Source organism: Phodopus roborovskii, unplaced genomic scaffold (genome assembly GCF_943737965.1).
Source record: "Phodopus roborovskii unplaced genomic scaffold, PHOROB, whole genome shotgun sequence".
NCBI lineage: Eukaryota > Metazoa > Chordata > Mammalia > Rodentia > Cricetidae > Phodopus > Phodopus roborovskii.
The window spans coordinates 8,276,422-8,301,076 of record NW_026126514.1 but is presented as its reverse complement, the minus strand read 5'-3'; positions in this window follow the sequence as shown (position 1 = coordinate 8,301,076).

Here is a 24,655-nt window from a genome sequence, read left to right as displayed (position 1 = left end):
GGTCAACAATTAAAGAAAAAGGAGTGATCAATTTGATAGAGTAGGGTGGGAGAACATGAGAGGGTTTAAGGGAGGAAAAAGAAGGGGGAAATGATGTGAATGTATTATCATTTCAAAAATAAAGATACTTAAATATTGTTGATAATCTCAACCAAGCTCCATTCCTCCTTCCCCTTCCTGCATCCTCCCTTCAATCCTAATAGTTCTGTTAGTGTTAAAGAACTTTAGTATGCCACCGAAATCCCTGAACCCCTATCTAGCCCCGTGCTTCCCTGAACCTTAGATCATCATTCGTCTCTAAAACCTGCTGCTTTTCTTCTTACTTAGCACCCTGATTTTTCTTCCACATCATGAATAATATTGGCACTAAAAAGTGTAAAAATTATTGTTAAGAAGGGAAGGAAGTCCAAGACTGGGTAGAATAATCTAAGAAAACACCTGGCGGTTTTAAATGTGTTGCACGTTTCCTGGCCAGGCTGAGTCATATCCTCAAGAACTAAAGCACAGAGGAGTCACACCTCCAAGAGAGTCTGCTGTGGAAATGTGAAAACAGGGGGTGGAGTGTAGGAATGCAAGCCCAGAGGTGTCTTCTTCAGGGCAGGCCCTCCACATTATTTCTCTGCAGAGACTGTAGAGGGGAGTCTGCCACTCAGCTTAAGACTTTCCACTGGGTAACATAAGGAACAAAGTCCTTAGTGATGATAAGAAAGGGAAATAAAAGAAATAGTTTTGTTTTCTTGACAGAATACTTGAGCCTTGCATTGACTTACTGATTTTGGGGGAGGGGGGAAGTAAAGACTCGGTGGTGGTGATATCCACTTTTCAAGTTAAACAAAGGCCAAGATTGCCACCAGGTCTGGCACATAATGCTGGTGCACACAGCATTAGGACAAAAATTTTGGTTTTTATGATTGTGTATCTTTAAATAATAAATTACCTTCTGATATGCAAGTACATTATTATATATTCCGATATATAAAAGTACATAATGTTTTACTATAAAACAATTACTTTGTAGATACATACATAAGATATGCCAGAATGCTAAGATCCATGTATTTGTGTGTGCAGGGAGTCTCAATGAAATGTACTTAGTTTTTGGTTATCTGTCAGGAATCTATTGTTTAGTCTGCACTGAAATGTTTATCAGTTGGTGATCCAAATAAATCTTTGTCAAATCAAGTGAGAGCAGGTAAAAGGAATGAGTAATGTGGATATAGTTAAGAAGTTACTAAAGAAGAGAACACATAAATATGGTAAAAACAAGTGCAATTCAGAAAGAAGGTTGACTGCATTTCTTTAGTATGCTAGGAAGGAATATCTTATCAATTCATGTAAGAGAAAGTAAATTACCCTCTCCAGAATATGTTCAAAGCTACAAACTGAGTTACCATCTCTGCCTTCATTTTATCATCAATAACAGCAAATGCAAATTACTATAGAAAGATATTGAGGGGTAAAGAGATGGCTCAGTGATTAAGATCACTTGTTGCTCTTTCAGAGAAAGATAGTTTGGTTGGTGATACCAACTTGGAATGGCCTCAAACACTCCAAAGGATCTGTACATTCACACACATGGAATTTATCCACACAGACAAACACATATACATGTAAATAAAATATTGTTACATTTAAAACATAGATGTTGGTTGATAGAATTTGCTTGACTAGAAATTCAAGGGTAAGCAGTAAAGAGAATGAGCTTTGATGAATGCCGTTAGCTTATTCTTCTCTGTGGGTATAAAGATAACATTTAAAATATAGTTAGGAATTTTCCTGTTTGGCAAAATGGTTGTTGTAGATTATTTTCTAAGGCCCATGACCTCACTAACCCCAGGAAGCTAGGTAGGTTTTCAGTGCCAAGCATAATTTCCCTACATTTGAGTAGGCTTTAAGTCTAATTAGAGATCTGAAACACACACACACACACACACACACACACACACACACAGGCACACACACACACACACACACACACACACACACATACACACCAATAATCAGAGGATGCTGTTGACTTGAGAGTGGTGAGGGGAACGGGAGAGACGAGATGAAAGTGAGGGAAAAGTGATGTAATTCTATTTCAATTAAAAGGATATTAAGAAATTATATGATTTCATGACATTAAATGATCATAAATTTTAAGGATGTATTGTATCCCAGACATTATTGAATGCATGGTCTCTTTTCCATCTTTTAATTATACATTAATTCACTCAACAAATACTTACCAGGTGACCACAAAATTCAAGGCTCCTTTTAGATTCAAGGAATAAAACACTAAACAAATTTCATACCAAAAACTTCACTTTCTAGCAAGAAAATAAAACAAGGTCAGGTTCTCCTCACAGAAGCGTTTGTGTAAATGAAGGGGGAGTATTAGGTTTGACTCGTAAGTGTCCCCACAGATGCATGCTTTGAAATTTTGGATCCCAGCTTTTGGCACTATCTTCAGTATCACAGACTCGTGAAAAGTGAGGCCTGGCTGGCACCTACTCCCTGCTTCTTCTCCCATACAATGTAGACAAATGGCTAACATTGGCTCCCTGAATTGGGTGAAACCATTCTGCCATGTTTATCCAACTGTGTTGCATGTTGAACCCCTGAAATGATCAGCCAAAATAAAACCTACCTCTCATAAGTTGTTCTTTCCAGGTATTTGTCACAGTGACAAGAAATGTAAGACAGTGAGCTCTGTGAGCTTCATGGACACCTAGGGAAGAACATTTCAAGGAGGTGAGAAGTATGGGTAAACACCCTGGGATGGGCTCAGTTTGCTGTGCTGGAGAAATCCCAGTAGGCCAGTGAGGCAGAACAGGAGCAGGTGCGGGCAAAGGTGGCAGGAATTGAGAACAGGTGGGGAAGATTAAACCTGGAGTGGTATTCAACAAAATGATTATTTGTTTTGTTTTGAGTAGAGTTTAAGTTATTTCGAATGTGTAAGAAAGGGACTACAACTCTATCGATATAATGCACACCCTTAACTTAATCTTCCCATTATGTCAATATATTCCATAACAGTTTTTTGAAATCAATAAATCTCCACTGGTACAATGCTAGTAACCAAATTAGACATCATTTATAATTGTCAGTTTTTCCAGTTATTTCCTTCAACTGTACCTTAGACTATGAACAGATCTAGGATACTACCTGTCATTCACAAATAAAGAATTTGAGTACAGGAGTCACCGTCCTGATTCTGTTTTTTGCACTACTCATCTGGATATTCTCTGTACTGGGAGCTCATTAGCCACAACTTGCACGACACTATGTTAGAGCTATGAATATCCACCAGAAATCACTTATACAAAGGTGGGTTATTCTCATCCAATGTGACTTCAGTTTCTTGATGTGACTTGATTTCTACCATCAGGAGCTAAGTTAAACATATATACCTTTGTGTGTGTATATAGATACACATGTAAAGTAAACCATAAATGGTTAAAAAAAACTCTCAGCTCATAAATAGGATTATTGTTCAAGGTATTGATTAGACCAATTATTCAAACACAATCCATAGCAGAGTAAATTACTCAAACATAGCAGAGTAAAACTTTTTGATTTAGATTTTTATGTTCAAGTAATAGAGTAAAGTTGACTTATTTAAAGCCAGATTAAATATATACTATCAAGTTGCTTTAATGGCTTCTCATAACCAATAAAATACACAGTACACTTCACCAGGCGATGTCCACGAGATACATTACTCAGACTTATACAGATAGACAGCAGTATGCTCCAATTAACAAAATGTCTGAATCATATGCTTTACATTAGTACCACGTGAATCAACTGCTTTTCTGCATAATTATCTTTGGAGTCTGGCACTATGGAATTAACTCTCCCTATCCATACTAATGGACCCTCACATTTTCCTATTAACATTGCTGACACACATATGTGTTTAAATAATGGCACAGTTTTTCCATACTATATCATCCTTAGATTTGTTAGTTTCTGAATTAATTCCATCAACGGTCAGGAGGACATTTACTGATGTGTATGTAGTCACCTACTAAAATAGCAGCTAGAGAGCACTCTGTAAAATAGGTGTGTGTTCATATTGTTTATTCTTCACACTGTTGGCATTTGTATATTTTGGATACCAGCACAGGGATGGCACCACCCACAATGGGCGGGGCCCTCACACATCAATGACTGATGGTCTGATCTTATGGAGGCATTTTTGTTTTATTAATTTCCTATTTCAGCACAGATGTTTAAAAAGAAAAGCTTTCTTCATGAAAGATAACAGTGCGTTGACCCCTGAAGAGAACTTGCTAGAGAGAGAGAGAGAGTCTTGCTGGAGTAGAAGATATATATATATATATATATCTTCTACCTGAGTTGTGTTAGAACTATATCATCCATATGAGATACACACACACACACACACACACACACACACACACACATATATATATATATATATATATATATCTCAGAGAGAATTTGCCTTAAAAAGAAAAATACTTTTCTTCTCATTATAGTATTTTTTTCCATTCTAATATAAGGGTATGTTTTAAACATTTTAGTATGGAAATTCATGCTAATAGAAACCCATATTAAGATAGATAGTTGTGAGCCATTGTAGTTGTTGGGCATTGAACTCAGGTCCTCGGGAAGAGCTGTCAATGCTCCCAACCTCCGAGATCTTCAACCGTGACAGTATGAGAGGAGAGGGAATTAGGAGAAAGAGAAGGGGAGGAGAGGAGAACATGTGGGACTAAGAAGACTGAGTCAGGGGACGAATAGACAAGAGCAGAGAGAGAGAGAGAGAGAGAGAGAGAGAGAGACCATAATAGAAGGAGCCATTATAAGTTTGAAGAAAAAAATTGACTCTAGAAAAATGTCCAGAGACCTACAAGGATGACCCCAACTAACAATCTGTGCAACAGTGGAAAGGCTACCTTAAATGCCCTTTCCTGATAATATAATGCTATTGATAACTTAACTTATATGGTATCATAGAACCCTCATCTAGTAGCTGATGGAAACAGAAGCAGACACCCACAACTAAACACTGAGCCAAATTCCTGGAATCCAGTTTCAGAGAAGTAGAAGTGATTAAAAAAAATGGGGTCAAGACTAGGTTACAGAAACCCATGGATACAGCTAAGCTGAACGAGGGGGAGCTCATGGACCCCCAGAATGATAGCTGGGAAACCAACATTGGACTAACTCAGACCCCCTGAACATGGGTCTCAATTAGAAGGCCTGGGCAGTCTAAGAGACTTATGACAACAGAACCAGGATGTATTCCTGGTGCATGAAAGGACTTTGGGAGCACATTCCCTACAGAGGCATACTGCCTTAGCCTAGAGGCAGGAAGGAGGGCCTAGTTCCTACACCAAATGACTTGACAGATTTTGATGGTCCCCCTGGAAGGTATCACCCTCCCTGTGGAGTGAGGGGGTGGGATGAGGGGACATTGGAAGGACAGAGAGGGAGGGAACTGGGTTCAATATGTAAAATAAGGAAAAAATAATAAATAAATATATAAAAAAAGAAAAAAGAGAAACGTTTGTAGTTTGCAATCTTTAAAGCTGTCCTAATACTCTTCTTCCTGTTTACATAGTTAACATAAATTTATAATTTCTACACTCATCCAAGAAAAGCCTACTAAGGAAATAGGCCCTGTGCATTTATATAAGAAATTATTTAAGATGTCTTATTTGCAATAAAATAAGAAAAGTAGTTCTCTGAACATCTCACTGGATAAATGGACATGCAGATTTGTAAGGAAATGAATTGGTACTACTCAGGGTTGACTATGGAGGTCAAGGTTCTCAGGTAATGGTCACATGGGGAGGATGGGATGGGAGGGGTTAGGAGGGGCATGGGAGGGAGGAAGGGAGAGGGAACTGGAATTGATATGTAAATGAGAATATATGATCTGGTGGCATCTCTTTTGAGTTGAATTTTACTAGTTAATGTGTTACCATGTGTAGCCAGAGGCGCTTTTCAACTTTTGGTTTGAACAAATGTATTGAGCTGGATGATCTTAGTGTTCTACCTTCACTGCAGTGGATGGACGGTGTGAGTTAAGTTAACTGCCCATCCAGAGGACCTTCTGCACTGCCATTGTCTCTGTCTCTTTTCCTGAATAGACACAGACTGTGTTGTCTAGAGGTAAATAGAATGATCTTGCATTAAATTTTAAAAAGAATTTGACATAAAGAAAAGAATTTGATGTGAAAATACTGTAGAAATAATTGCAAGTGCAATAATATTTTTGGAAAAAATATTGACAATTCTGTGACTTAAATTAAAATCATCTCATGATAGATAGGGAATGCCTCTTCAAAGAAAGTGGGAAATAGCAGAAGGCCCATCTGTTATTCAAAATGCCTTTCCAGCAGGTGATGCACAGAGTAAATCACATCACTGTGGCAAGGGAATATCCAGTGTGCTGATCACTGGATGTCAAGAAGCCATTCTTTCAGAGTGAATGAATCTGCAAACATTTATTGCATCTATACAGTTTTTTCCCTAATTGTAATTGTGGGTAATACTTACTTTATGGAACTCATATTATTTATTATCACTAGGAAATAATCTTCTGATTATTCATACTGTGGTGATATTGTATAGTAGCAACATAAGTGAGAGGTAATATTCAGCTTATGAAACACTATGGGTGAGGTATAATAAGGTTGACTGCTTATCATTTACACTACTGGAAATTATCATTTTTTCTTTTCATTTTTTGTGGACTTTAACATTGGTTTTAATAAACCATCTTGGCTTATAATGCTTTTGCTCCAAGAGCCAAAGACTATCTAATATGAAAACCAATACAGTTAGAAGAAACTCTTTTTTGAGTCAGGAATGTTCAAGACACTCCCAAAGCATGTAGCATATACCAAAACCTTTTAGTACTCCCTCAGATATGGAAGGCAAGTCCCTGTTGCTAAGGAAACCATGCATTTCAGAAATGTGGACCAGAGACTTCTGAGATAGAACTGACCTTAATTCCCTCTCCTAGAGGACTAGCTTTGATGGTACAAGAAGACAACATGGAGGCTTTCAAGTGTATTTTCTTTTACTCTAGCCCCACCTTGAAAGGACCCTCCTCCAAGTTCCCAAATAAATCACACATGGAAGCTTATTCTTAATTATGAATGCCAGGCCTCATGTTGGCTTGTTTCTTGCCATCTTTAAGAAAAGCTTAAATGATCCTGACTACCTTTAGCCTCTGGACTTTTTCCTTTTCTTACTTCTTTTAATCTTACTTTCACTCTTAATCCCTGGCTGGCTGGATGACTGGCCCCTGACATCCTCCTCTCCTTATTCTTGATCCATTTTCTTTTCTTTTTGATATTGTGATGTAATTTCATAATTCCTCTCTTCAATTTACACCCTACAAACTTGCCCATATACCCTTCCTTTCTCACTTTCAAATTCATGGCCTCTTGTTTTATTAACTGCAGTTATATACATATATGCATATACATTTATATTCTTAAATATAATCAGCTCTTTCTGAAGAATGTTACTTGTGTGAATGTTTTCAAGACTGACCATTTTTGGGTAAGTAATTGGTATGTACTACCTGGGAGAGGACTATTTCTCTTGCTCTCAGCACTATTTAATTCTTTGTGTAGACTTGAGGCCATGTGGGCTATCTTCTTTGGCATTACTGTTGTTATTGGCATTGGTCAGATCCTGTTTAGACATCCATGTTGGTGAGACTACATGGGTATAGCTTCTGACATTTCCAAGAGATGCAACCTCACAACAAAATCCTAAATCTTCTTCTACATTGAGTCTTAGGTGCAAGAGTGAGAGCTGTATCCATTAGGACTTAGTCCCACAGTTCTGTATTGTGATTGATTCTAGTTTTCTGTGAGGATCTCCTTCTGATGTAAAGAGAAGTTTCCTTGGTGAGAGATGAAGGTGATACTTATCTGTGGATATAGGAACAGATGTTTGGGGTTGTTGGGATTACTCTGGTTAAGTAAACTGGTGAGTATAGGTTCTCCTCAAAAATCCATGGCTGCAGTACTGAATAGTTGGCTAGGTTTCCAGTACCAGGCATGGTTTCTCTCTTGTTGAGTAGGTCTTAAATTCAATTAGAGAGCTGTTTGTTATGACCAAGATGTATGTGCCACTACTGCTCTCTTAAGGTTATACTGTGCCATTCATGTTGTTGATATTGTTCATAGGCATCATAGCAGGATAGAATTCTTGGTTGCTTCCTTTCTTTGCAAGTTTGAATGGAACATTCTGATACCATTAAGCTAGTCCTTAGGGAAGAAGCCTGATGGAGAATGTTCTTCTGTATATATGTTTGTCTTATTGGTTGATGAATAAAACACTGATTGGCCAGGCAGGAGGTGACATTACATGGCAGATACAGCCACTACCTAACCATAGAGGTCTGGAGGTCTGTACAGACAGGCAGTAAGTGGCATAGCTGGGCAGAATCAGAATATAAGCAGGGAAAAACAGGAAATCATTTTCTTCTCTGAAGAGATGTAGCAGGCAGAAGAGGAGCAGGGCTGGCATTCCCGGTAAGCCAAGGCTAACTGGAAACATTTAGATTGATAAAAATGGGTTAATATTTCAGTCAGAGCTAGCCAATAAGAAACACTAGTAACAGGCAAAGAACTTATATCTAATTCAATGTCTTTGTGTGTTATTTGGTTGGTGCTGACACAGCCGTGGGACCAGGCTGGCAGGAAACTGCTCTTAACAGGGGCCATTTTGATTAGTTCTATCTTAGGGATGTCTGGGTCATTTATAAAGTTTATGATGTCTTCAACAATAGAGGATTATTTATACCTCAGAGGGGCAATCAAGAGTGATAACAGAATGTTTGGGGAATCTCTTGGACAGCTCTGTTCAACAACTCAAAAGAAAGCTTTTCATGTCTGCTATTGGGGTGCTTGTTAGGTGTTCTTTAGCTCTTGGAGGGAGCATTGTCAGTCCAATTGAAAAAAATTCTTTATTTGTTTATTTATACCAGAGTTATGTGTATTAAATGTTTTAGATGAATAGCTAATAATTCCTTGTGAGCTTTTCAGTAACTCTCGTTATTTTACCATCCTTGATCCTTATTTACTTACCTTCATCCCCTCTCCCTACAGAGTCCCCACATCCCCATTTCTCTGGTCAAATCATTTGTACACTTATATTTCTCTCTTTATTTTCACCAACAATGACCCCTCACCCTTATTTACATCTCTGGATTCTATAGTAACTCACATCTGATGACTTGGACAGATGAGAGAAAATGCAAAGATTGTCTTTTGGGGTTTGGGTTACTTCACCCAGTTGGCTCTTTCCTAGTCCTATCATTTTCCTGCAAAGTTCATGATTTCACTTATTTTATAGATGAACAGTATTCCATAGTGTATGTGTACCAAACTTTCATTGAACATTTGTTGGTGAATAATTTTCTGTTTGCTAGCTATTATGAGTAGAACATCAGTGAACATGGCTGAGCAAGTATCTGTCGAGCAAGATGTGAGTTCTTTGGGCATATTCCAAGGAGTGGTATAGTGATGTCACAGGGTCACATGATAGAATTATTATTAGCTTTCTGAGAATTCTCTACATTGACTTTAATAGTGTATGTACAATTTTTTATGACCACCAACAGTGAATGAGGATCCTTCTAATATTTGTTGTCAGTTGTTTTGTTTTGTATTTCCATAATTACTAGGGGCAATGAATATTATTTGAGATATTTCTAGGACAAGTTTCTTTTTCTTCCCTCCCTCCCTCCCTTCCTCCCTCCCTCCCTCCTTCCTTCCCTTCATTCTCCACCTCCTCTTTCTTCCTTTTGTTTTTAGACCTTTGCATTCAGATCCAAGGCCTATTTTTTGAAATGGGTTATTTTTTGAATCTTTGCTTTTGAGTTCATTATATATTCTGGATATTAATTCTCTCTCAGATGTATATATTTCAATGACTTCTTCCAATCTGTGTGTTCCTTGTTACCATGTTTATTGTTTCTTTATCTGTGAGGAGCTTTTTGGTTTTATGAGGTGACACTTGTCAATAATTGTGGTCCTTAATTCATGGGCAAAAAGAGTCCAATTCATAAAGACCTTTCTTACATTTACATTATGTAAGATATTTCATGTTTTCATCTAGCAATTGGAGTATTTCATGTTTTAGTCTTTGATTAATTTAGAGTTAGTTTTGTACAAAGCGATTTTCATTCATTATTATTCACGGTCTAAATTTATTCTTCTGCATAAGAATGTCCAGTTTTCCCAAGACCATTTTTTGAAGATGCTTTCTTTCCTCCAACTTGTTTGTTGGGACCATCACCATCCTCACTACCTCAGGCCTCTAAGATAGAAAATTACTTCTCTTAAGAAGTAAGCAGAATGTTCAGCAGAGCATTCCTAGTTACAGGCTCGTGGTTTTATAACCAGTAAAGAATAGCTCAGGATATTCCTCCTGCTGCAGTTTTACAGACAGTTAAAGATTAGTTCAGGCATTACTTCTACTAACCCTTTCATCCTGCCCACTTGCAAACTCCCTGCTCACACCCTGCCCATGGTCCTATATAAGCCTCCCCTGAGAAAATAAAATTTGGCAGCTTGATCAGAATACTATCTTCTTGTCATTCTTTTTGTATCCCTTGTTCTTCAATTCCCCTAGGTGTTTCCCTGTTCATCGTTGACTACCCCACGGGTCAGGGCACTTACTTTTAGCATTTTTGTTAAATATTAAGAGGGTGAATTTTTCATTTTGTTCTATTGCTCTACGTGTCTGTTTTTTGTGCCAGCAACTTTGTTTTTATTGCTATGGCTCTGTAGTAATATATCTTAAGATCTGGAATGACATACCCTCCAGCATTGTTTTTTTGTTTTTGTTTTTTGCTAAGAAATACTTTGCCCATTCAGGACTTTTTAATATTACTGTGAAGAATATGGTAGAGATTTTGATTGGGATTGTATTGAATATGTAAATAACTTTTGGTAAAATGGTCATTTTCACATTGTATCAACCCCTGAGCCTAGGGTGTCTTTCCATTTTCTTATGTCTTTCTCAATCTTTTTCTTCAGAGGTATGAAAGTTTCATTGTAGCAATCTTTAACTTCCTTTCTAACGTTTATCACTACTTTCTTTTTCCTTTCTCTCTCTTTCTCCTTAAGACTATTCTGAATGGGAATGTGTCTGTGATCTTCTTCTCTGCTTGTCTATAGTTTCCATATGGAAAATTTACTGGTCTGTGCAAGTTGACTATATATTTTCCACATTGCTGAATTTTTTAGGATCACTAATGTATTCCAACATGTCATCTGTAAACAGGGTGGTTTGACTTCTTCTTTCCCTATTTGTATCCTTTTAACATACTTCTTTTGCATTACTACTCCAGCTAGTATATCGAACACAACATTGAAACAGAGAGGGAATAGTGAAGGTCCCTACCTCATTCCTAACTCCTGTGAGATTGCTTCAAGCTTTTCTCAGTTTAGAATGACATTGGCAGTGCCATTCTCATATATAGCTTTAATTGTGTTGCAGTACATTCCAGCTAGCTCTGGATTCATCAGCACTTTTGTCATGAAGACATGTTGGATTTCATCAAAGGCTTTTTATGCATCCATAGAGATAATTTTGTTGTTTTTAAGTTCATCATGTTGTTTACATTTATTGACTTGTGTGTCTAAATCTTCATTGCATTTCCCAGACTAATGGAATACAGGTTATTATTGTATTCTGAATTTCTCTGGTGTTGTAAGGATATCTGGTTTGTTTCTGATTTTCTTATTTGGGTGCTCTTTTTCTTTGTTTTGGTTATCTGGGCCAAGCCAAGTGACATGTTGTTTATCTTCTCAAAAATAGGCTTTTAGATTCATTGATTCTTTGTATTGTGTTCTTTGTTTCTAGTTTACTGATTTCTGCCTTGATTTTTATTATTTCCTTTTTTTTTTTTTGTTTTGTTTTTTTTTTAATTTTATATAACCAAGCCCATTTAAATGAAAACAAACATTTATAGACAATATTTGGGAATTTGGGCGTCGTTCTTTCCAAACTACGTCCTGCTGGGAAGGGGCACTGTCATGGGGGATTCGAAGAAGATTCAGAAATCCTGGCTGTAGTCTGTAAGGCTGCTTTGTCCAGCTTTTTTGAATGTGGGATCACCTGGTACTCTGTTTCAGGTGGTTTGGCTTGATCAAACCACATTAGTCTGGAAGGAATCCACATCTTTTCATTTTCTGTGGAAACAAAAATAGAAATCTTTTTCCCCAGTAACTTGTCCTTCAACTTAAATTTTGGAGTCAAGGCATTTTTTTTTAATTTAATTTTTTACATGTCGATCCCAGTACCCTCTCCCTCCCTCTCTCCTACCCTCCTTCCCTCCCTTTCACCCTCTCTGCCCTCTCACATGCACTCTAACCACCCTTACCTCCCATCCCCCCACCACAACTCCATATGTAGGGGAATGCTATCCAGATCATGTAGATCTGATAGGTCATGTGAAGTAGGGACTAGGGCTTCTCTCCTGTCTCTAGATTAAGGCAGTTATCTCTCCATGGGGGATGTGTTCTCAAAGTCCTTTTGTGCACCAGGGATACATCCTGGCTCCACTGTCTGAGGTCTCTTAGACTGCTCAGTCTTTCTGGCTGAGGCCCATATTCAAGGGGGCCTGAGTCAGTCCCATGCTGGCTTCCAGCCATCAGTCTGGTGGCCTGTTAGCTCCTCCTTGTTCAGGTAAGCTGTCTCTAAGTGTTTCTGCAGCCTGGTCTTGTCCTCTCCATCTGCATCTGGGTTCTACTTCGACTCAGTGTTTCTGTATGGGTGTTTGCTCCTGTTTCCAACAGGCATTAGTTGAGGGCTCCATGGATAAGTTAGTTGTTGAGTTGACCTCACTCTCCGGGAAGGGCATTGATGGTAGCCTTTCCACAGAAACTCAAATTGTTAGTTGGCAGCAGACTTGTAGTCCTCTAGACCTTTCTTTGTGTTCAATTTTATCTTCAAACCAATAATGGCTCCCTCTTTTATGTTCTCTCTCTCTCTCTCTCTCTCTCTCTCTCTCTCTCTCTCTCTCTCTCCTGTCTTTTATTCCTAACCGGGCTCAATCTTCCTAGTTGCAAGTGTTTTCCTTTCCTTCCCCTTGTTTTCTCCTACTTCTCTCTCCATTCGCTGCCTCCCCCCCCCCCACTTCTGTGCTCTGGGGGACTTGTCCCTTCCCGGATCTGTAAGGGACTTTATATGAATCTCTTAGAATACACCTTGTATCCTAGTTCCTCTGGTGGTATGAATTATAGGCTGGTGATCCTTTGATCTAGGTCTAAAATCCATATATGAGCGAGTACATATCATGTTCCTCTTTTTGTGACTGGGTTACCTCATTCAGGATGGTTTCTTCAAGTGCCATCCACTTGCCTGCGAATTTCAAGATACCATTATTTTTTTTTTTCTGCAGAGTAGTATTCCATTGTGTAGATGTCCCACATCTTCATTAACCATTCTTCAATTGAGGGGCATCTAGGTTGCTTCCAGGTTCTTGCTATTACAAATAGTGCTGCTATGAACATAGTTGAACAGATGTCTTTGTTGCATGGATGTGGATCCTTTGGGTATATGCCTAAGAGGGGGATTGCCGGGTCCTGTGGTAAACTAATTCCCATTTTCCTGAGGAACCGCCATACTGATCTCCAAAATGGCTGTATGAGTTTACACTCCTACCAGCAGAGGAAGAGTATTCCCATTTCTCCACATCCTGTCCAATATGAGTCATTGTTGGTGTTTCTAATTTTAGCCATTCTGGCAGGAGTAAGATGGTATCTCAAAATTTGTTTTGATTTGCATTTCCCTGATAGGTAAGGATGTAGAGCATTTTCTTAAGTCTTTCAGCTTTTTTAATTTCCTCTATTGAGAATTCTTTCTTCAGTTCTGTACCCCAGTTTTAAATAGGGTTATTTAGTGTTTTGTTGACTAGTTTCTTGAGTTCTCTGTATATTTTGGAGATCAGCCCTTTGTCGGATATAGGATTGGTAAAATCTTTTCCCAGTCTGTGGGCTGCCGTTTGGTCTTGTCCACTGTGTCCTTTGCCTTACAGAAGCTTCTAAGTTTTAAGAGGTCCCATTTATCAATTGTTTCTCTCAGTGCCTGTGCCCCTGGACTTTTGTTGAGGAAGCATTCTCCCATACCAATTTGTTCAAGGGTACCTCCTATTTTCTCTTCTAAGAGGTTCAATGTGGCTGGATTGATGTTGAGGTCTTTGATCCATTTGGACTTGAGTTTTGCGCATGGTGACAGACATGAGTCTATCTGCAGTCTTCTACACACCCTCATCCAATTGTGCCAGCACCATTTGTTGAAGATGCTGTCCTTGCCCCATTGTATAATTTTAGCTGTTTTGTCGAAAATCAGGTGTTCATAGGTATGTGGGTTAATATCAGGATTTTCAATTCGATTCCATTGGTCTACCTGTCTATTTTTATGCCGATACCAGGATGTTTTCAGAACTATAGCTCTGTAGTAGAGCTTAAAGTCAGGAATGGTGATGCCTCCTGAAGTTCTTTTATTGTATAGGTTTGTTTTAGCTATCCTGGGCCTTTTGTTTTGCCATATAAAGTTGATTATTATCCTTTCAAGGTCAGTGAAGAATTGTGGTGGAATTTAATGGGGATTGCATTGAATCTGTAGATTGCTTTTGGTAAGATTGCCATTTTTACTATGTTTATCCTACCTATATAAGAGCATGGGAGATCTTTCCATTTTCTGGTATCTTCTTTAATTTCTTTCTTTGGAGCCACAAAGTTCGTGTTATATAGGTCTTTTACTTGTTTGGTAAGCTTTACACCAAGATACTTTACGTTGCTTGTGGCTATTGTAAAGGATTATGTTTCTCTGATTTCTTTCTCTGTCTCTTTTTTGTCTGAAAATGTAGGGCTACTGATTTTTTTGAGTTTATCTTGTATCCTGCTAGTTTGCTGAAGGTGTTTATCAACTGTGGGTGTTCCCTGGTAGAGTTTATTGAGTCCCTTATCATATCATCTGCAAATAGAGACAGTTTGACTTCTTCCTTTCCAATTTGGATCCCCTTGATCTCCTTTTGTTGTCTTATAGCATTAGCTAGAACTTCTAGTACAATATTGAAGAGATATGGAGAGAGAGGGCAGCCTTGTCTTGTTCCTGATTTTTGAGGAATTGGCTTAAGTTTCTCTCCATTCAGTTTGATGTTGGCAGTTGGTTTGCTGTATATTGCTCTTATTATGTTTAGGTATGTTCCTGTTATCTCTGACCTCTCCAAGACCTTTATCATGAAAGGGTGTTGAATTTTGTTGAAGGCTTTTTCCGCATCTAGGGTTTTCCGCATAATCATATGGTTTTTCTTTTTCAGTTTGTTTATATGGTGGATCACGTTGATAGATTTTCGTATGATAAACCATCCCTGCATTCCAGGTATGAAGCCTACTTGGTCATGGTGGATGATTTCTCTGATGTATTTTTAAATTTGGTTTGCCAGTATTTTATTGAGTATTTTTCATTGACGTTCATCAGGGATATTGGTCTGTAGTTTTCTTTCTTAGTTGTGTCTTTGTGAGGCTTTGGTACCAAGGTTATTGGTTATTGTGTCCTCATGAATAGAGTTTGGCAATGAACCTTCTGTTTCTATTTTTTGGAACAGTTTGAGGAGTAGTGGTATTAGTTCTTCCTTGAATATCTGGTAGAATTCTGCACTGAATCCATCTGGCCCTGAACTTCTTTAGGTTGGAAGGCTTTCGATGACTGCTTCTATTTCATTGTGGGTTATAGGTCTATTTAAGTGGTTTGTCTGTTCTTGATTTAGTTTTGCTAAGTGATAGTTATCCAGAAATTTGTCCATTTCCTTTGAATTTTCAAATTTTGTGGAATACACGTTTTAAAAGTATGACTTGAAAATTGTCTCAATTTCCTCTGTGTCCATTGTTATGTTCCCCTTTTCATTTCTGATTTTCTTAATTTGCATGTTCTCTCTCTGCTTTTTCGTTAATTTGGATAAAGTTTTGTCTATATTGTTGATTTTCTCAAAAAACAACTCTTCATTGCAATGATTTTTTTTTTTTGTATTGTTTTCCTGGTTTCTATTTTGTTGATTTCAGCCCTCAAGTTGATTATTTCCTGGCGTCTACTCCTAAGGGGTGAGTTCACTTCTCTCTGTTCTAAGTCTTTCAGTTGAGCTGTTAATTATCTTATGTGACTATCCTCTGTTTTCTTCATAGGGACACTTAGTACAATGAACTTCCCTGGTAGCACTGCTTTCAAGGTGTCCCATAAGTTCGAGTATGTTGTGTTCTCATTCTCGTTGAATATTAGAAAGTCCTTAATTTCTTTCTTCATTTCTTCTTTGACCCAGGAGTGGTGCAATTGCATATTGTTCAGTTTTCCATGAGTTTGCAGGTTTTCTGCTGTTTGTGTAACAACAACACAAACAACAGAATTCCAATTTTAAAGCAGGGTGGTCCAATAAGATACAGGGGACTATTCCTATTCTCTTGTATCTGTTGAGGTTTGTTATGCCACCTAGTATGTGGTTAATTTTAGAGAAGGTTCCATGTGGAGCAGAGAAGAAGGTATATTCTTTTTTTTTTCCCTTTGGATGGAATGTTCTATAGATGTCTGTTAACCCCAGTTGAGACATAACTTCTATTAGTTCGTTTCTTTGTTGAGTTTCAGATTTGTGGTCCTGTCTAGTGTTAGAGTGGTGTATTGAAGTCTCCCACTATAAGTGTGTGAGGTTTTACATGAGCTTTGAGTTTTAGTAGTGTTTCTTTTACGAATGTGGGTGACTTTGTATTAGGGGCATAGATGTTCAGAACTGGGACTTTGTGTTGATGGATTTCTCCTGCGATGAATATGAAATGACCATCTTCATCTCTTTTGATTAATTTTGGTTTGAAGTTTAACTTGTTAGATATTATGATAGCTATGCCTGCTTGCTTCTTATTTCCATTTGATTGGAAGAGCATTTCCCAACCCTTTACCCTGAGGTAATGTCTATCTTTGAAGCTTAGATGTGTTTCTTGTATGCAGCAGAAGAATTGATTCTGTCTTCATATCCATTCTGTTAGCCTGTGTCTTTTTATAGGTGAGTTAAGACCATTAATGTTGAGGTTGAGTAAGGACCATTGATTGTTGCTGATTGTTTGATTTAGGTTTGTTGTTGGCAGTGATATTGTGAATATATTAGTTCTGCTTTACCCTTGGTTTGTGGTGTAGTTGGATTATATGTTGCCTACATTTTTGTGGGCATAGTTACCTTCCTTGGGTTGGAGTTTTCCTTCCAATACTTTCTGTAGGGCTGGATTTGTAGATACGTGTTGGGAAAATCTGGTTTTGTCATTAAATATCTTGTTTTCTCCATCTATAGTGATTGAGAGTGTTGCTGGATATAGTAGCCAAGACTGTGTTCTCTTAATAATTTTAGAATATCTATCCAGGACCTTCTGGCCTTGAGTGTTTCCATGGGGAAGTCAGGTGTAATTTTGATAGGTCTGCCTTTATATGTTACCTGTCCTTTTTTCTTCGCTGCTCTTAATATTCTTTATTCTGTATGCTAGGTGTTTTGATTATTATATGTCGAGGGGTCTTTTTTCTTTGGTCCAGCCTATTTGGGGTTCAGTATGCTTCTTGTACTTTCATGGGCATATCCTTCTTCACATTGGGAAAGTTTTCCTCGATGATTTTGTTGAATATGTTTTCGGCACATTTGAGCTGGGCTCCTCACCTTCCTCTTTGCCTATTATTCTTAGTTTTGGCCTTTTCATGGTGTCCCACATTTCCTGGATGTTTTGTGTTAAGGATTTCTTGGATTTATGATTTTCTTTGGTCGATGAATCTGTTTCTTCTAGTTTATCTTCTGCACCTGAGATTCTCTCTTCCATCTCTTGAATTCTGTTGGTTATGTTTGCATCTGTAGTTCCCGATTTTTTGCCTAGTTTTTCTATTTCCAGCATTCCTTCGGTTTGTGTTGCCTTTATTTTCTCTATTTCAGTTTTGAAGTCTTGAACCGTTTCCTTCACCTGGTTAATTGTTTTTTCTTGGCTTTCTGTACTTTCCTTAAGGAATTTGTTCATTTCTTCCACTTTTTTGTTTGTTTTTTCCTCCATTTCTTTAAGGAATTTTCTCACATCTTCTTTGAGGGCCTCTGTCATTTTTATGATGGCAATTTTTAAGTCGTTCCCTTCTGCTTCCTCTGCTTTGTTGTTGTGTTCCATTCTAGTTGGTATAGATTCCCTAGATTCTGGTGATGTCATGTTTGTCTTTCTGTTTTCAGGTGTTTTCTTATATTGCCGTCTTCCCACAGCTTCTTCCAGTAGGTATTGGTGGGGTCTCCCCTTCTCTCTATGGTACTTCCCTGGTGGGCTTATGTGTGTCAGAGATTCAATATCTGTAATTCTGGGTGGTCCAAGCTCTATAGGAGGTCTATCAGCAGACAGGGACCCATGGATGGGGTCAGGGCTGAGGATCCAGTAGAAGATGCCACTAGCCAATGGCTCTAGCCAGTGGCTGGCAGAAGAAGACAAAGGCTGAGCTGAAACTTGGGAAGGTTTTGCAGGATAGTCGGATCTCACTGGAAATTGGGACTCTCCAGCTGAGGCCTCTTTCTTTAGCAGAGGCCCTGATTTGGGGGTCAAGGATCTTACAGGCAGGAACTCAGAGTGGACCCGCAGAAGATAGGTGGATCTCTGAGAGGGGCCCGTGACTCTAGCAGAGGACTGGAGGTGGGGTCAGAGACCAAGCAGTTGGAAATTACAGCTGGTCCTGCGTGGATAGGCATGTCTCCTTTGTTCAGAGTTGCTCCGAGGAGTCTCCGAAGTAGAGTGGATTGTTGGCTCCACCCTCTGTCCCAAAGCTCAACCAGAGCAGCAGGGTAGGGCACAGGGTGGGGGGGGGCAGGCTCGCGGTGGGGATGGGTGGGGGTGTATCAGAGCTCCAAGGGTGCTCTCGATAGAGACAGGACACAGGAGCAGCAAGATCAAGGACCAACCCAGGGAGTGGGGGAAAGAGGTTGTAGGGGAGAGGCAGCCCTGATTGGGCCCAGACTCACCTCTGGCCAATAGCTGGCGGAAGAGGACAAAGGCTGAGCTGAAACTTGGGAAGGTTTTGCAGGATAGTCGGATCTCACTGGAAACTGGAACTCTCCAGCTGAGGCCTCTTTCTTTAGCATAGCGATTTTTATTATTTCTTGCTTTCATCTGGGTTTGGATTTGGTTGTTCTTTGTTTTTTTTTTTTTTTTTTTCCTGATTTTGGTTTGCATCATTAAACCTTTTACTTGTGCTTTTCCTGATTTTTCGACATATCCCCTTTGTGCTATAAATTTTTGTCTTAGGACCACTTTCATTGTGTCACAGAGTTTGCATTGTGGAGTGCTTTCACTTCATATTGTTCTAAAAAGCTTTTTATTTCTTTATTAATTTCTTCTTTGACTCACTTACCACTTAGTAATGAGGTGTTAAATCTCTATGAGTTTTCATATTTATTAAAGACTTGTTGCTGTCCGTTTTAAAATTTACTGCGTTGTGATCAAATAGGATACAAGGAGTGATTTCAAACTTTTTGAATTTATAAACATTTCTTTTGTTTCCCATAATGTGGTCTATTTTATCAAAGCTTTCTTATGCTGCTGAGCCCAATGTGTATTATTCAATGTTTTCCTATAGATATCTGTTATTTTGATTTATGATGTCAGCTATTTATGATGCTGTTTTTTATCCTCTTGGTCTGTTTATTGGACAAAATGAGATATTAAAATCAACTAATATAAATAGGTTGATGTTAATCTATGTCTTTAAATGCAATAGTAGATATTTTGTGAAATTGGCTGCCCCAAAGTTTGGTGAATATATGTTTAGATTGTAATGTCTTCTTGGTTAACTGTCTTTTGATTGCTTTTGTTTGGTCTATTTTTTTCTGTTATTACTGCAGTGACATCTGCTTGCTCCCTCGTTTCATTAGAGTACTTTTGTCATTTGCTCTAAGTGCCTTTCTTAAAAATGAAGATATATTTCTGATAGAGAAGAGATAGAAGGATTTTGGTGCTTTGATCCATTTAGTCAGGCTGTGCCTTTGGAATGGAGAAATAAGGCCATCGATATATTAAATTACTATTGAAATGTGCGTGTGTTGATTGTGGTCACTGTGTCCTTGATTTTTGGTGTTGTTCTTTGTGTTCTCATTGATATTTTATGTTTTAGTGATTGTGGCTCTGCATTCCTTGTATGGCCACTCTGCTATGCTCATTTCTTTCTTTCTTTCTTTTCTTTTTTTTTTTTTTTTTTTCAGCACGAATTAATGTTTTCTATATTTTCTTTAGGTTTGTTTAATGAATACAGAATTTTCTACTGTTTATGTCATGAAAAGTTTTTCTTTCCTTTTTTATCAGGGAAGATAGTTTTTCTGGATGTTCTAGTCTTGGCTGGCATAGTCTTTTTGGACTTGGAATGCCTTGCACCAGTCTTTTCTGGCTTTCAAAGTGTAACTTGAGAAATCAGCTTCAGGTGTGTAATTCCTTTATATGTGAATTTGTGTTGTTATTGTTTTTCTTAGATTTGATACTCCTTCATTGCTACATATATGTATTATTTTTACTATGATATACTGTGTGAATTTTACTTTTTCTAGTATGTTTGTGTTCTATGTTTGTTTTATCTGTATAGGTATGTCTTTCCTTAGCTTTCTTTTATAACTATAGTTGAAGATATGGTCTCTGCCATTAGCAGGGGACTCTTCTTCATTTATGCCTATAATTCAAAGGTTATTTTCTGTTTGTTTGTTTCTTTTTTAAATTGTGTCCCACATTTCCTGTATGTTCCTTTTCTGTATTTTTAATATTTTTGTATTCCTTGCTTATTTGGTCTAGATCCTCTGTTTTCTCTCTAAGTCTTGATATTCATTCTTTTGCTTGAGTCCTTCTAATCTTAATACTTTCCTTTGAGTTTTCTAGTTCAGTTATTTAGGTTTTCAGTTCCATATTAATTTCAACTTGAGTTCTCTTCAATATTTCTATCTTCTTAGTAAAATACACTCTCAAGTGTAGATTGTTGTCATTTCCATTCATCTTATATTGGTGTTTTTTTTTTCTTTTTTTCTTTTTTTATGGCACCACACAGGTGTTTATTCTCCTTAAGCTCTTCCTTCTTAGTTTCATTGAATGTTTCGAGTCTTCCTCAGACTTCTTGAAATCTTTGATTAAGTTTAAAATCTGTGCCCTGGAGTTCATCTAAGTAATTCTCATTAACAAACATTTCTACAAGTCTGGTAGGTTTTAGAAAAAAAGATACTGGCTTGATTTTTTTATACTATTTGCATTTTTATGCTAACATATGGGCATGTACCATTTTGTTCTAAATCTGATGTGGAGAGAGTACGTTGGAGTAGAAAAGAAGATTTGAAAGCAGCTAGACTCAGAGATTGGAAATGGCTTTCCCAGAATGAAGTTATGTGGACAGAAATGACAGGGTTAGTGTACAAGATCTACTGGTCCAAGCCTCGGGTATGACTATTGGACAGAAAGTTTGGATATGGCATAGGAGTATCCCTTAGATGGGAGATCAGTAGAAAGGGGTTCTGAGTAAGACCATTTTTGGTGCAGCCGCAAGGGACCAATCAAGGCAGGGGTACTCACCCTGGATAGATCTGGTGGGTTTATAGGGTAGGCATTAAAATCAGGAAGAGTCTTATAGCTAGACCCTGGAGAAGGAAGTGGGAAATTTGGCTTAGTGGTGTGATTAGATGCAGTTCAGAATGGACAATTATGGTTCTTGAGTAAAGCCTAGAGGTTGGTTTTATGCACATGTTGTTGTAGACAGAGTAGGCAGACACTGGATGTGGAACTTTGGGTATATCTGGAGGACTGAGAAAAAAACATGGATTTGGAGGATAGGGACACTGACATGGCTGGACCCTGAAGAAGGGCATGAAGGCATAAGATCTGATTCTAACATAATCTCATGCCATCCATTGTGAACAGCAAGCTAAAGCAAGCAGTTATTAATTCTGGAATTCAATGGGGATTCTACCTTATATGATCCCTACCTACGATATCAAATTAATTATCATCTTAATTTAATTTTATGTAATAGTACTTAGTGGTCCATAAGTCATTCAATTTTGTTTAACATGCAGGAAGAGAGTTGCATGGGGCCCAGAACAGTTATGAATGTGGCCAAACACAAAATCATAATCTTAAAGCACTATGAATAATTTTGAGGTTTATTTTAAGTTGATAGAGTGGTACTGAAGCATAAACTTTCGAGATGGCAGCTCCATGCATTATCAAGATTGTATATAGCTGTTTTTTAATACTTAGATATGAAGAGTCACATATACATACAGCCTCACTACTAAAGGAAATTTTTCGGGAGAATCTTTTGATATAGAGTTTTAATATCTGAAACAAACCAAGACATATCTATTATTTACACACATCTAGCTGCATAATCACTGATTTAAAAATCAATGACAAATAATGAACTTTATATCTGAATCAAATCTATTCAAGCATGAGAGTTTTTCATCTCACTTACATTGCACTCCAGTTATTTTACTAGATTTTATGGATTTATTTGCTGAAGATGTCTTGGTTCAGTTCTTATAAAATTATTTTATTAACTCTTACATATTCTATACTAAAACCAAAAGTTGGATCATGGGGTGCTCTTTATATTACTAGGGAAGAATAAGAGAAGAAGATACCTATATTCAATTGGGGCTTGATGGCATATAAACAGAAGTTCTCAGGGAATCATGTTAAGTTCTACATTTGGTTGAAAATGTATATTTTAAACCTGAAAATGAGCAAGGAATTTTTAATGTTTAGGTATTGTACCTGTACCATGTATTCTTAGATATAAATTTCTGCTGTTAGGCTCTCAAGATCCAGTAAGTACTGCCTCACAACTTCTACCTAGTATCTTCAAGTCTGGACCAGATTATAGCTTACTGTAACTGTTCAAAGATGTACAGCACACAAGGAAACATGCAAAAAGGCTCATGCTTTAGAGCACTCATTATCTATCAACTTTGTCTAAATTCAGATTCCTCAAGAACTGCTTCTTTTTAAACCTACAAACTCATGGAAATTGAACAAAGCACAATTGCATTGTATCTTATCAGACCACCGTGCTTTAAAGTTAGAATTCAACAATAATACAAATTGCACAAAACCTGCAAACTCATGGAATTTGAACAATGTGCAATTGCATCACTCATGGGTCAAGGAAGAAATTTAAAAAAAGAAATAAAAGACTTCCTAGAATTCACTTAGAATGAAGACACAACATATCCAAACTTATGGAACACTTTGAAAGCAGTATTAAGAGGAAAGTTCATAACACTAAGTGCCAACATGAAGAAATTGGAGAATAGGCACATTATAGAATTAACAGCACAACTGAAAGCTCTAGAACAAAAAGAAGCAAACTCACCCAGGAGGTGTAGATGCCAATAAATAATCAAATTGAAGACTGAAATTAATAAAGTAGAAACTAAAAAAAAAAAAACAATTCAAAGAATCAATCTAGCAAAGAGTTGGTTTCTTCAAGAAAATCACCAAGGTAGGTAAAACTTTATCCAAGCTAACCAAGAGGTAGACAGAGAACATGCAAATTAACATGACCAGAAATGAAAAGGGGGACATAACAACAAACACTGAGGAAATCCAGAGAATATTCAGGTCACACTTTGGAAACCTGTACTCCACAATATTCAAAAATTCAATAGATATGAACAATTTTCTTGATAGATATCACTTACTAAAATTAAATCAAAAACAGATAAGCAATTTAAATAGGCCTACAACCCCTAATGAAAGAGAAGCAGTCATCAAAAGTCTCCCAACCAACCAACCAAACAGACAAACAATCAAAAAAAAAAAAAAAAAGTCTAGGGCCAGATGATTTCAGTGCAGAATTATAGGAGATATTCAAGGAAGAGCTAATACCAACACTCCTCAAAGTGTTCTATACAATAGACGTAGAAGGGTCATTGCCAAACTCTTTGTATGAGGCTACAATTACCTTAGTACCCAAGCCACACAAAGACACAACTAAGAAAGAAGACTCCAGAACAATATCCCTCATAAACATTGATGCAAAAATACTCAATAAAATACTGGCAAATCAAATCCAAGGTCACATCAGAGAAATCAAACAACATGACCAAGTAGGCTAGACTTTATACTTTGGATGCTGGGATGGTTCAGTATACGAAAATCTGCCAATGTAATCAACCATATAAACAACTGAAAAAGAAAAAAATCACATGATCATTTCACCAGATGTTGAAATAGCCTTTGACAAAATCCAACACCCTTTCGTGATTAAGCTCCTGGAGAGATCAGGGATAACAGGAATATACCTAAACATAATAAAAGGAATATACAGCAAACCAACAGCCAACATTAGACTAAATTGAGAGAAAGTCAATGTGATTCCTCTAAAATCAGGAACAAGACAAAGCTGCCTACTCTCTATATATCTATTCAGTATTGTACTTGAAGTTCTAGCTAGAGCAATAAGAAATCAAAAGGAAATCAAGGGGATACAAACTGGAAAGGAAGAAGTCAAGCTCTCACTATTTGCAGATGATATGATAATTTACATAAGCTATCTGAAGAAGAATTCTACCACAGAACTCCTACAGCTGATAAACACCTTCAGCAAAGTGGCAGAATGCAAGATTAACTCAAAAAAA